A 12786-nucleotide genomic window follows, 5' to 3' on the forward strand; every position below is an offset into this window, starting at 1 on the left:
AAAAACATTCCCAGAATGAAGTGGAAGCTTCCAGGTTATGATAAATGCTTTAGTCAACTAAGAGTACATAACATAGGGACTTCCCCTACAGCAAATAAAAAATGCTGTGTCAAACCTACAGGTTTTTCTTTGCACTGTGTTGCTGCTAGGATATTCATTCACACATTTCCTATTTTCAGAAGTCCAATAGTAAAAAAAATACATAAAAATCTTCAAGATTGCAATCATCTTTCTTCGTTAAGTATTAGAAATTTGGATTGTTTTGCTGGACATTCATTCCTAATTTAAAAAAAAAAAGTTATTGTCACAAGTTAAATAATTAGTTATTATGGGGTTAAAATGTCTTACAGTCATTTATGTTTACAGCCAATACACTTCTATCATAATTAAGTAAATATACTATGGTAAAACAAGGAAACGGGTTTGTTAATACAACAAATTCAGGACATTGATCTGTATTTCTTTCAAACTAACTATTTGGATTGATAGATTTTGGAATTTAAGTTTGTAGATAATCTTTTGAGTTCAATTAAATCAATCAGGCAGACTGTTACAGACATAACCTACTTTCCAGATACTAGTTCTACAAGATATCTCTGGCCTGATATGCTTCACTGGACCTGAGCTGATATGATCAATCTGGATTAGATCATTGAAGTGAATAATGAATTGTTTAACACCCATTATGATAAAATTCCAACTGATGCATCCAATTGTGCTACATATAAAGATAAGAGGAAGAACGCTTGCTTTCTTTCAAATATTTCTTCTGGTTCTAATTCTATGTTCCTCTTTCTTCCTCATCATGAAAAAATCACAAATAAATTACCCAAGAAATATCTGCATTGGCACAAATTATAACTATTTCCATTTTTAGTTGAGTCAAATTTTTTTTTAAGGTACCACAGTCAACATTTCCAAGGTTCAATTATTTTTGGGCCAGCTGTTTGTGGAGAAAATACATCTTATAATTTAAATATTATTTTTAAAAAGACAGTAAGAACAAAGGAGACAGGACTGCCTCTCTAATGGCTGCTAGATTGGTGTTACTACAAAATGTCTTTATATGTATTTATATATATGCATGGGTCTTCTGTAATGGCAGCAACACCTGTAGTTTTCTGGACTGCAGAAACACTTCCTGCCTTCAGAAATGCTGACAACCTAACAGCATCATGCAATATATGATGCTGTCTGATTTTTTGCTGTGGTCTCCATACCATGAGCCAACAGACTGGGAATTCAAACAGGAAAGGCAACGTCCCCCAGCGTGGGGCCATCAATATTGACAGTGTCAGTGAAATCACATCATTCAGCTCATGTCTGGAGCAGCAAGTGGTGCCAACAAAGAGAGGCAAGAGCTGCAGCCCTTGCTGCAGGTGGGCTCTTCCCCATGTTAGCAGTCTGGTGTAGTTCAAACCAGCCTCCCTTCCACAGGCATGGATCACAGTGGCTTTTTACGCCCTATGGGAACTTACTTCCATTCTCTATGCTGCTTCTTAAATCCTAGATCCTTTCTTCAGAAACTGCAGCATTTCCCTATCAATAAGCCAGAGTTCTGCCCCTCCACCTCCTCATTATCTATTCCTGTATTACTTAAATCTGCTGCCCCATCAATGTCTCCACAGAAAGCAGACCTCTGTAACACAGAGGTCTGTAAGAGCTGCAATATAGAGGTCTACTGCACTCTGAAACACCTTTCTCCTAAAAAGAAAATATTTGGACAGACCAAAATGGTTTGCTTGGCTGCAAAGGGCTTAGTGGGTGATGGATGGTATCTTTGGTAACCTGCTTTGAAGGAAAATTACCTTCTCACAAACTAATCAGTGAGAGACCCATCAATCACAATTCTCTCTGATGAAGTCTAGTTAAAGAAATACAGTCAGCGGCTGCCAGTGCAGTAGTGCCATCTTGCGTGGAGCTGGAGTATACCAAGAAATTTCTCCCGGGATCTCTGCTGCATCAGAGATCGATGGGAGAAATGACATACTTGTTAAGTACTTCAGAAAGTCATAGACATTTTCAAAATATCACTAAAATACTTCAAGTTCTTGGAAGTTCTATACTTCAAGTTCTTTAGTTCAAGTAAAAATGCTGAGCAGGCTTTCACAAGAAAAAATCATTATTTTTTCCTTACTTTTCTCTCGCTTTTTCTCTACCAGTAATTAGAAAAAAAATTTTAAAAAAGGAAGACAGCTGTCTTCTCAGTACTTTTTTTTCCCAAACAAAACTCTTTGAAAAATGCCTGAATTTAGAAAATGAGTATTGGCAAAAACAACATTTGCATATCCAGATGTCAGCAGATTGAATGAGTAGACTCTTTCTGGGAAAAGCATTAATTTTTTGTGGTAAGATGAGATGTCAAATTGTACTATGAGGTGGAGTTTGAGGTGCCATATATCCTCACAGAATCAAGTTGGAAAACTGAATGAAGATACTCTTTAGTGCCAAAAGAATTCTGGATATTAGAGCATGGTGCTAATAATATCAAGATTGTAGGTCTGATCCCTGTATGGGCCATATACTTAAGAGTTGGACTCGACGATCCTTGTGGTTCCCTTCCAACTCAGAATATTCTGTAGTTCTGTAATTCTAGCCCCTATTTGTATCGCTGTTTTAAAGGCCAACTGACGGAGCATGATTTCTGCCTCAACATTTTGAAGCATGAAAATTTAATTCCTTTGGATTTCAAAGCCAGCCTTTAATTACGGATGATGATGCCATGAAAGCACGATGAAAGGCACAGCAAGATAGTGTCAAAGGCATTTTTAATTCCTTTCCTTGTTGATTTATATGCAGTGCCTAGATACATCACACCCGAGTGGTGAGCCTACCAGAGCCTGTGTGTATATTTATACGGGATGGGTTTCTCCAAATTTCTTGAGACGGTTCTACGGACGAAGGCGGGGAGGAGAGGGGTGAAGGTGGGCGGGAGCCAGGACAGGCTCCGCCCGGGGGCGGCTCTCCTCACCCGGGTTCCCGGCTCGCCGCGCCGCCTGTCGGGTGTTTCCTGCGCTGCGCGGCGGGATGGGCTTGGTCTGCTCGGAGGCCGTGAGCGACAGCCTGAAGGGACAGCGGGAGTTTCTGCGGCTGCAGGTGGCAGAGGCCGGCGGCGGTGCGGGGAAGGTCACCCGCGGCTCTCTGCCTGCACGGGGCTGGGCTGGCAGCTGCAGCTGCTGAGCTTTGCGCTCCTCTCAGGGTTAAAGGCGCTCCGTTTGCGTGCTCCGCCAGTTCCTGTGTGGTTACCAGGCTCAGGTGTGTAAAGCACCTGTTCTCTGTGTCAAAGAACTTTCTCAACAGTCTGCCTTAACAAACTGTAGAAGTGAAAACTAGTAGCCAGACCCTAAAAACACAGTTTTGGAAACCTAGTTTGAAAAGTACACTTATGCTCAAGTTGAGCTCGCACTCAAGTGCAGCTGTGCTACTGCAGTGTTGAGAAACATGTATATGTTAAAGTGAATCAGTAATAGTGTGGTTGCTAAAACATGGATCTTATACTCTTAAAATACATGAGTTAAATATGTTTCAACTCTTCCACTATAAGGAAGTCTTTCAAACAGCTTTTTGCTTAAAGTTCAATCGGGTAACTGCAGCTATTAATTGTTCTGGAAACCTCAGACTAGAGCATGGGGATGTTTTATTCTCTCTCATAAAACAAGAAAATAGCAGCAGAGAAAAAGGAAAAACAGTTTGATCAAGGTTCAGAAAGCTGTGCTGAACAGACCTACAGAATAGCACTAGTTATAGCTTTCTTAATTGTCACTAAATATCTTGTAACTTACTTGTAATATTTGAATGCTAAGCGCTGGAATGCGATCTGAAGGATTTAGCTGGAATTCTTTTCCTTTAGTTTTGCATTTAAATTGAACACAGGTTAAAATTTTAAAATACCCAAGTAGTGACGGATGAACTTCCAGTTTAATAAATTGCCGGTAGATGGCATATTTTAGCTTACAAAGCAGTGTGCAGACAAGACAGTAGGTTTTGTAGGATCACAAGTAAACCTAACGCTGAAGGTGACCGTGGAAACGGGTCTAAGAAGAAGAAAGATAGCTTAAGGAAAGAAGATATATTAAAATAGTGGATAACTCTTAGCTGTTCAAAGAAAAGCAACTTTTTGCAAGGTTTGTAGACATAATTTTCTGTTTCTTAGATGCAATCACAAGTTTTGTGTACAAATCTTTTTATTTTTTTTCCTCCACACAGAGGTGCTGCTCCAACCCCCAAGGTTTTTGGAAATCCAAATAACAGGAAGGTTTTCAGTTTGACAGATTGATAGTGAAATTAAAGTGGAAGCTTGCTTCATGATCTGCTTCTCTGTTATGCAAACAGAAAGGAAGAGTTGAGTAAAGAGCTTGAATTCAAGCTAACATTTGTAGGTAGCTGCAGACTTTGAATGCCAGTCTTTGCCTTGGCTAGTTCTAGCTCAAATGCTCAGGCATTTATAAAAAACAAACTTCAAGGGCAGTTACAAAAAAACCTTTTCAAAATTACATATAAAATTCTTGCACATTGCTCTTTAGGAACTTCCCCTGCATTGTATTTCTTCTTTTTGACAATAGTTACGGTCAGCATAGTACATTTCTTTCCAGCACTACAAACACCTGATCATCTCTGATCCCTACTGTGTTTGCAGACACACCTGCCATGTTAGAAAACCACCATCTTTTGAAAATGCATGAAGTGTAAAGTTGAATCTGGTGTAAAAGATTCAGTGGAGGCAGGGGGAGAACTAAATTTTATGTCATTAGGGGATGGAAGAAAGTAGCCCTGCTTTAAGCTTGGGGAGAGTGTAGGGAAGAGGAAAGACTGCCATTTGTCTTTTCCATATGTGACTAAAACCTGTGATGTGTCTGGAGTCTACTGTTAGACTTTCAGGCTATTTGTAGAAAATGGTATAGCTTGATTTATTTGCTTTTAGACAAAAATCATAACTAGAAATACTCGGAGAAGTTAGGTCAGGCTAGGACCTGAATGAATAGCTTAACTTGAAGCAATTACACATTTTCTTACGGTGAAATACTGGGACTTGGATGCTATCAGTTCACCCATCTTTCTCTGAAAACAATCATATTTATTAATAAAATAGAAGCTTACACTTGAAGCAATATGATGTATTCACTATAAGATATTCAAAAATACTGATCTGATTTAAATGCAAATCGACCCTAAAACAACATATGGGATCAAAAGTTCTTGGAGATTTTCATAGCTTCTGAATGTCCTTAAAGTGCCCCATGATTAAAATGTTAAAGGAATAGGGTACAATTGTTACTTCAAGACAATTGATGTCCGTCAAGAAGTCATCAAAATTGTTTCAGCTAGAATGCCTTCCCTACTAGCAATGATTGTGTGACACTGCACAGAAATGAACTAGTTACTCTTTGGGTAGAACTGGAATGAAACACAGTAGGTGTTGCTGAGACAGTCAGAACCTGTGAAAGCTTCTCCTGCTCCTTGTAGATGAACAAGTGTCCTGTAAAATGCTTGGAACAAGATTTTTTTGCTATTCATTTCTGTGACAGAACACTTTTTATTTTTAAGCAAAAATCCCTCAAGTAGGTGTATGCCGTCCTCTGAAGAGAGAGAAAATACAAAGCTGTTTAGTGATTGACTTATTCTGTGTGTAAGATTGGACTTATTCTGTGTGTAAGATTGTAGGTTGGAAAGAGGCTGTTACAAAAATAAGAAGGCAAATACATGACAGAAGTTGGTAAAGACCCCTCCAAATCCCAAACCTTGGTGCATGCTAAAGCTCAGTCAGTTTTAGAGTCATTGTGATGTGTGCTGGACACCCAAACCAGCTCAACTACTTCCGAATAAGACAATATTAAAATATGTTGGGCATGTTTTTTTTCTTTACACCTTTCTTGGGGTAACTCTGAAAAGAAGGGATTGTGGCGTTGTAAATTGTATCTTAGTGCTTTTTGGAAGAATAATAAAAACTCAACTGTTTGCCTTGGTGTTGAAGGACTTGCCAGTTGTTTGTATTGTCTTCATGTGGCTCCAGAATGAACTACCAGTCTGTGTCAAGTGCAGACTGTTTGTGGTAGAAGTTTGTTGAGACTTCATTTTTTATCATGAGCCTGCTCCTTAAAGTGTCGTTTGCAAAATTATTTTCAAGCACTTTAATGTATCAGATCTACAGCTCAGGACTAGTTTATGGCCTTGCAAAGTGCTTTTAGTGAGGCTGACTGAGTTAGAGGAGGTCTCTTCTCCAGGCCACAGAGCAGTTATAGCAGATTGTTTATTTTTGTGAGCTCTGTGTGTGCTCTTAACACAATTAAATATGGGGATTTCATTAATTTCTTTAGTCGAAGTGCTATGTTCTGTACTTTCTGTTCATTCTGACTTTCATTCCTTGTTTGTTTGGGGTTTTTTTTAACATCCCAAATGTATACCTTGAGAAAGCTATTGCAATAGCTATTTACTAAGAAAGCCGTTTTAAGATGTAGAAGGCAGCCTGGATAAAGATACATATCTGAAAGTGGCAAGTAGGAATGCAGAAATGTTTGTGGCTGATTATGCTTTTCTCAGTATGGATGAGAACACTTTAAATATTTCTTATTAATATTTCTAGACCCTGACATTACTGTCTAGAACCAGGTGTCAAAGAACCCTGACAGGTTGTTTTAATAGGAATTTGTCTGATTTCACATACTGTGATGCTCCTAAAGATTTTATTGTGATGAGACAGGCTTAAGTTTGATTAGTGCATAATACAAGTACATTGTCTTCAAATAATACAAAATATACTAAAACAACCTTGTATACTCTATATGTAGTGTTATTTAGAGTGATAAGAAGCAAAGTTATGGCAGAAGGTCACAGCACAGTATAGATTAAAATTCTAATTTACTGCTAATGAATTTGATTCTAGGATTGCATAAAGAAGAGCTTACTAACTTTGCATCTCAGAGGAGCATTCTTACAGTGATGTGTAAAAGCCATTCTAAACACAATTTTAAAGGCTTTTAATTTAGGGTATAGACATAGAAAAGCCTAAGGTCTCCTGTCAAATTTTAGCCAGGTTTCCTAATGCATTTAGAGGAATCAAAAATGATTTCTTTAATTTTGAACAGGACCCCACCAACTCAGTATTATGCCACTCTCTCCCCTGACACCCCATCCCACTCCACCAGTTAGATATTAGTTTGTGTCCTGCTGTTATTTTTATAGAGGTAGCACTGCTTTTGGCTCTAAAAACTTGCTTTTTCTTCTTTCCTTGGGAAACTCTACACAGAGAAAACCAACTCATATCCCAGTTCTCCTGTATATAGCACGTCTGCATTACCTGAAAGATAACCCTATGGAGGAGGAAGCTGAGATTTTGTTTTAATAACAGGGGTTTTGGTTCTTTTTGCAGTGGTATTATAAGAGTTGAATTACATGAAGGTATCTTGGTGTGTATGGGAATAATACTGCATAGTAACCAGTGGTTTCTAGTCCATACAGCTAAAAAATTTAAGTCCTTGAAGCATTTAAAATCCTTTGTAACTGTTTTCAGTTATATCTCAGTGTATAAGTGTTTAATTACTTAACTAGAAGACATTTTTCATTGGAATGCCACAAATAACTGGTGATACACTGAATCCTTTAATGACAGACCTTTTTACTCTTTCTCATATTAGCTTAATCATTAATAATGAGATCTGAATTGAAGACTTGTTTGTAATTTTGTTGTATCACTCTTTGCTCTATCACAAGATGATACATGGGAAGGCAGTATCTGGCTCATTTGTTTTGGTATTTTTATGTATAACAATCAGACCTAGGGGTTAAGTGCATCTCTTGATGTTGTCTAGCTATTCAAGTTTTTACCTAGATACATTTCTGGGAAAACTGTACAAAAAAGCAGTGAGGAGAGAAGCATAGATTCAGAGTAAGAGAATTCACTGATTCACTGGTCAGAGAATGGAAGAGAAAATTGTGTTGCATAGAGGCCTGCCTACTGAAATGAAGTGAATAGGTGGTAAATAGAGCACAATAAATTCTCTAAGCTATTGCAGAGCACTTTATTCTGGTTTTGAAAAAAAACCCCAAACCCCAGAAAATGAAAAACCTCTGTGTTTTCTCCAAATCAAAAAGTAAATCACATTCTGCCATCCAAAAAAAAATTGTTTCTACTACAACAGGACAATAGGAGCATTTTGCTGTAGCAGCAGATGTTAAATAAAGAAGTCTAGAATGTATCTGATCCTTGCAGAAGCTTTTATGAGACAGTGTGCTGGGATTTTCTGCGGTGTTGATGGTTCTGGAGAAAGGAAGCTTGTACCTGTGCAAGCACATATGTACACACCCTGAGAAACAAGCAGGAAGAACAAGAGCTGTCTCTGATCACAAAAACTGCAACATCATGGGAATAACTGAGATGTGATAGGGCAGCTCATGAGACTTGAAATCTGTAGCAGACAGACACTAGCTCTTCAGGAAAGACAGGAAGGAAAGACAAGGAGTGGTGATACCCATGATGAGAAGGTGTAGCTTGTGGGTTATTGTAAAAGTAGAGTCCACAAAACAAGACACTGTGGAAGGAGCATGCTGCAGGTCACCAATCAGAGTAACAAAGTGCATGAAGAAACAAGAAGCTGTTTTCTTAACAACTGAAGGTCTCTGGGTTACTGATTGATTCTCATGAGACTGTAGTCTCCATAAAGTCTGCTGGAAGTGCCATAAATAGGAGGACATAAGCAATTGAGTACATTTCTGCAAAAATGTGAGGAATAACTGCTTGATACAGGTATGTGTGTAACCAGATGGGCTATCCAAGGGCCATCATGCACAGCTCAATTTGTTATTTACAAATAAGAGAGAACTGTAATATTAGAGGCAGACTTGATTGTGGCAAGATGAGTTGCAGACCCTGGACATTGGGAGAGAGGATTTCACCTTGCTTGGCAAACTGGTAGGTGAGGTGCCATAGGAACTCTGAAGGATAAAGGAGTTCAGGAAAGCTGACATGATTTAAGTGTCAGCTGAATGTCCTTGGTCGCAACACAGACTGGGAGCTGAAAAGTGGGAGCAATTCACAGAATCACACAGAATCACAGAACAACGAGGTTGGAAGAGACCTCCAAGATCTTAGAGTCAAACCCATGCCCTAACACCTCAACTATGGCACCAGGTGCTATGTCCAGTCTTTTTTTAAACACATCCAGAGATGGTGACTCTACCACCTCCCTGGGTAGACCATTCCAGTACTTTATTATTCTTTACATGAAAAACTTTTTCCTAATATCCAGCCTATACCTTCCTTGACACAGCTTGAGACAGTGTCCTCTTTTTCTGTCAGTTGCTGCCTGGTGGAAGAGACCAACCCCCATCTACAACCTCCTTTTAGGAAGTTGTAGAGAGTGATAAGGTGACCTCTGAGTCTCCTTTTCTCCACGCTAAACAACCCTAGTTCCCTCAGTCGTTCCTCATAGGGTTTGTGTTCCAAGCCCCTCACCAATCTTGTTGCCCTCTTCTGGACACGCTCAAGCATCTCAACATCCTTCCTAAACTGAGGGACGCAGAACTGGACACAGCACTCAAGGTGCAGCCTCACCAGTGCCGAGTACAGGGGAAGAATGACCTCCCTGCTCCTGCTGGCCGCACCATTCCTAATGCAAGCCAGGATGCCGTTGGCTTTCTTGGCCACCAAGGCACACTGCTGGCTCATATTCAGTTGGCTGTCATCCAGCAACCCCCAGTCCCTTTCCTCCCAGACACTCTCCAGCCACACTGTCCCCAGTTTGTAACGTTGTAGGGGATTTTTGTGGCCAAAATGCAGAACTCGGCACTTGGACTTACTAAACTTCCACCTGTTGGACTCTGCCCATCCATCCAACCGATCCAAGTCTCTCTGCAGAGCCCTCCTACCTTCCAATAGATCAACACAAGCTCCCAATGTCATCTGCAAATTTACTAATGAAGGACTCAATACCCTCATCCATGTCATCAATAAAAATATGGAACAGAACTGGTCCCAATACAGACCCCTGAGAGACACCACTGGTGACTGGCCACCAGCTGGATGCAGCACTGTTCACCATCACTCTCTGGGCCTGACCATCCAGCCAGTTCCTGACCCAGCAAAGAGTGCTCCTGTCCAAGCCATGGGCTACCAGCTTTTCCAGGAGTATGCTGTGGGAGACAGTGCCAAAGGCCTTGCTGAAGTCCAAATAGGCAACACCCACAGCCCTTCCTGCATCTACCAGGCAGGTCACCTGGTCATAGAAGGAGATCAGGTTGGTCAGGCATGACCTACACTTCATAAACCTGTACTGGCTGGGTCTGATGCGCTGGCTGTCCTGTAAGCGCTCTGTGATAGCACTCAGTATAAGCTGTTCCATTACCTTACCTGGTAATGAACCTTACCTGGTAACTGAGGTCAGGCTAACTGGCCTGTAATTACCAGGATCCTCCTTCCTACCCTTTTTGAAAATGGGTGTCACATTGGCTAGTTTCCAATCATCTGGAACCTCGCCAGTGAGCCACGACTCTTGGTAAATGGTGGACAGTGGTTTTGCAAGCTCCTCTGCCAGTTCCCTCATCACCCTGGGATGGATCCCATCTGGTCCCATTGATTTATGAATATCCAAGTGTCTCAGCAGTTCTCTGACTGCCTCTTCTTGGATGACAAGAGGACCATTCTGCTCTCTGACACCATCTATCAACCCCTGAGGACAGTTGTCTTGAGGACAAGCTGTCTTCCCACTGAAGACTGAGGCAAAGAAGGCATTAAACACTTCTGCCTTCTCCTCATCTTTAGTTACCTGTTAGTTTAGTTATCTGCCTCATCCAATAACCTTTCCTTTTACCATTAATATATTTGTAAAAACTTTTTTTATTACTTTTAACAGAAGTTTCCAATTTAAGTTCGAACTGGGATTTGGCCTCCCTAATTTTTTTTCTACATGCCCTATCAGCCCCCTTAAACACTTCCTGAGAACCCAGACCCTCCTTCAAGAGATGATACATCTTTTTACTTCTAAGTTCCTTCAAAACCTCGTTGCTCATCCAGGCTGGACGTTTGCCTTGTTGACTCATCTTTCAGCACACAGAGACAGTCTGTTCCTGTGCCCTCAAGATCTGTTTTGAAGCACACCCATCTCTCCTGAACTCCTTTGTTTTCAAGGGCTGTTTCCCAAGGAACTCTCTGAATAAGTCTCTTAAACAGGCCAAAGTCTGCCTTCCGGAAGTCCAGCGTAAAGATCTTGTTGGTATTCCTCCTGATTTCACCAATTATCGAGAATTCTATAATTTCATGATCACTGTGCCCCAAGCGGCCTCCAACCTTCACATCACCCACCAGTCCATCTCTATTTGTGAACAACAGGTCTAACATAGTTCCTCCCCTGGTGGGCTCACCCACCAGTTGTGACAAAAAGCTGTCCTCCACACACTCTAAAAACTTTCTAGACTGCCATTTTTCTGCTGTATGAAGTTCCCAGCATGTGTCTGGTAGGTTGAAGTCGCCTACAAGAACAAGGGTTGATGATCCTGAAACATTCTCCAGTTGCTTATAGAATAAGCTGTCCACCTCTTCATCCTGGTTGGGAGGTTGATAACAGACGCCCAGTAGAATGTCAGCCTTGTTGGCCTTCCCCTTAATTCTTACCCATAAACATTCAACTTCATCGTCATTAGTTTCAATACCTATGACATCCAAAATCTCCCTAGTATAAAGGGCCACCCCTCCACCTCTTCTCCCTTTTCTGTCTCTTCTGAAGAGCTTGTAGCCATGCAGTGCAGTGCTCCAGCTATTTGACTCATCCCACCATGTTTCTGTGATGGCAATCACATCATAGCTTTGTTGTAATACCATAGTCTCCAGCTCTTCTTGGTTGTTACCCATGCTGCGTGCATTAGTATACATTCACCTCAGCTGGGCTACTGATTTCACCCCTAACTCAGGCTTGCCACTCTTGGGTCTGCTTCCAGACAGCCCTGCTACATCCCCTTCCCCCTTCAAACCTAGTTTAAAGCCCTCTCAATGAGTTCTGCCAGTTCATCTGTAGAGATGCAGGGACACTGGAAGACAGCAACTAGGGCATAAGTCAGCAGTGTACCCTGACGGAAAAGGCAAAAGGACAAATGAGGGCTTTATAAGCTACAGTGAAGCCAGTAGGTTGACAAAAATTGCCATTGTCTTCTATTCAGTGCTTTGCTAAATGCATTTAAATACTGCATCCACTTTTTGCCCCCCTTCTCCCCCAATGCAAGAATGATGAAAAAGAGCAGCTTTTGCAGCAGACCATCAAGATGGCAAAGGGCTGGAGCACTTCCTGCAAGGAGGCCAAGTGAGCTGTGCTTACTTAGCCTGGAACGGGATGCCTTCTGAGGTGCATGATCCGAAGGCAGCCCCCCACCAACTATGAGTAGGTAATCAAGAAAGCACAACCAGGAAGGGCGAGAGGTAATGGGTATACACTGAAAGCGGATATGGGGAGCAGTTCAGACTGAGTGTAAAGAGAAACCTTTTCCCCTGCAAGGTGAATCCAGCAGTGGAGCAGAGACTCAGTGAACCTCCATCCTTAGAGGTTTTCAAGACCTGGCAGGATAAAAGCTCTCAGCAGTTTGGTCTCCTGGTCTGATCACATAGCTAACCCTGTTCTGAGCAAGGCTGCTGAGGTCCAACCCAAGTTATTTTATGATCCTCTAACCTCCGTGGAAGCAGGCACAGACTGTGGCTCACTGTATTTTGTGGATCCTGTGAAGGAGGATTTCCTTACATCTCTTTCTTCCGAGGCTGAGAATTGTGAGCAGTTACTGCTTGATGTCTGCACTTGTGCTGAGCACCAC

The sequence above is a fragment of the Corvus moneduloides genome, chromosome Z (genome assembly GCF_009650955.1).
Source record: "Corvus moneduloides isolate bCorMon1 chromosome Z, bCorMon1.pri, whole genome shotgun sequence".
Classification (NCBI taxonomy): Eukaryota; Metazoa; Chordata; class Aves; order Passeriformes; family Corvidae; genus Corvus; species Corvus moneduloides.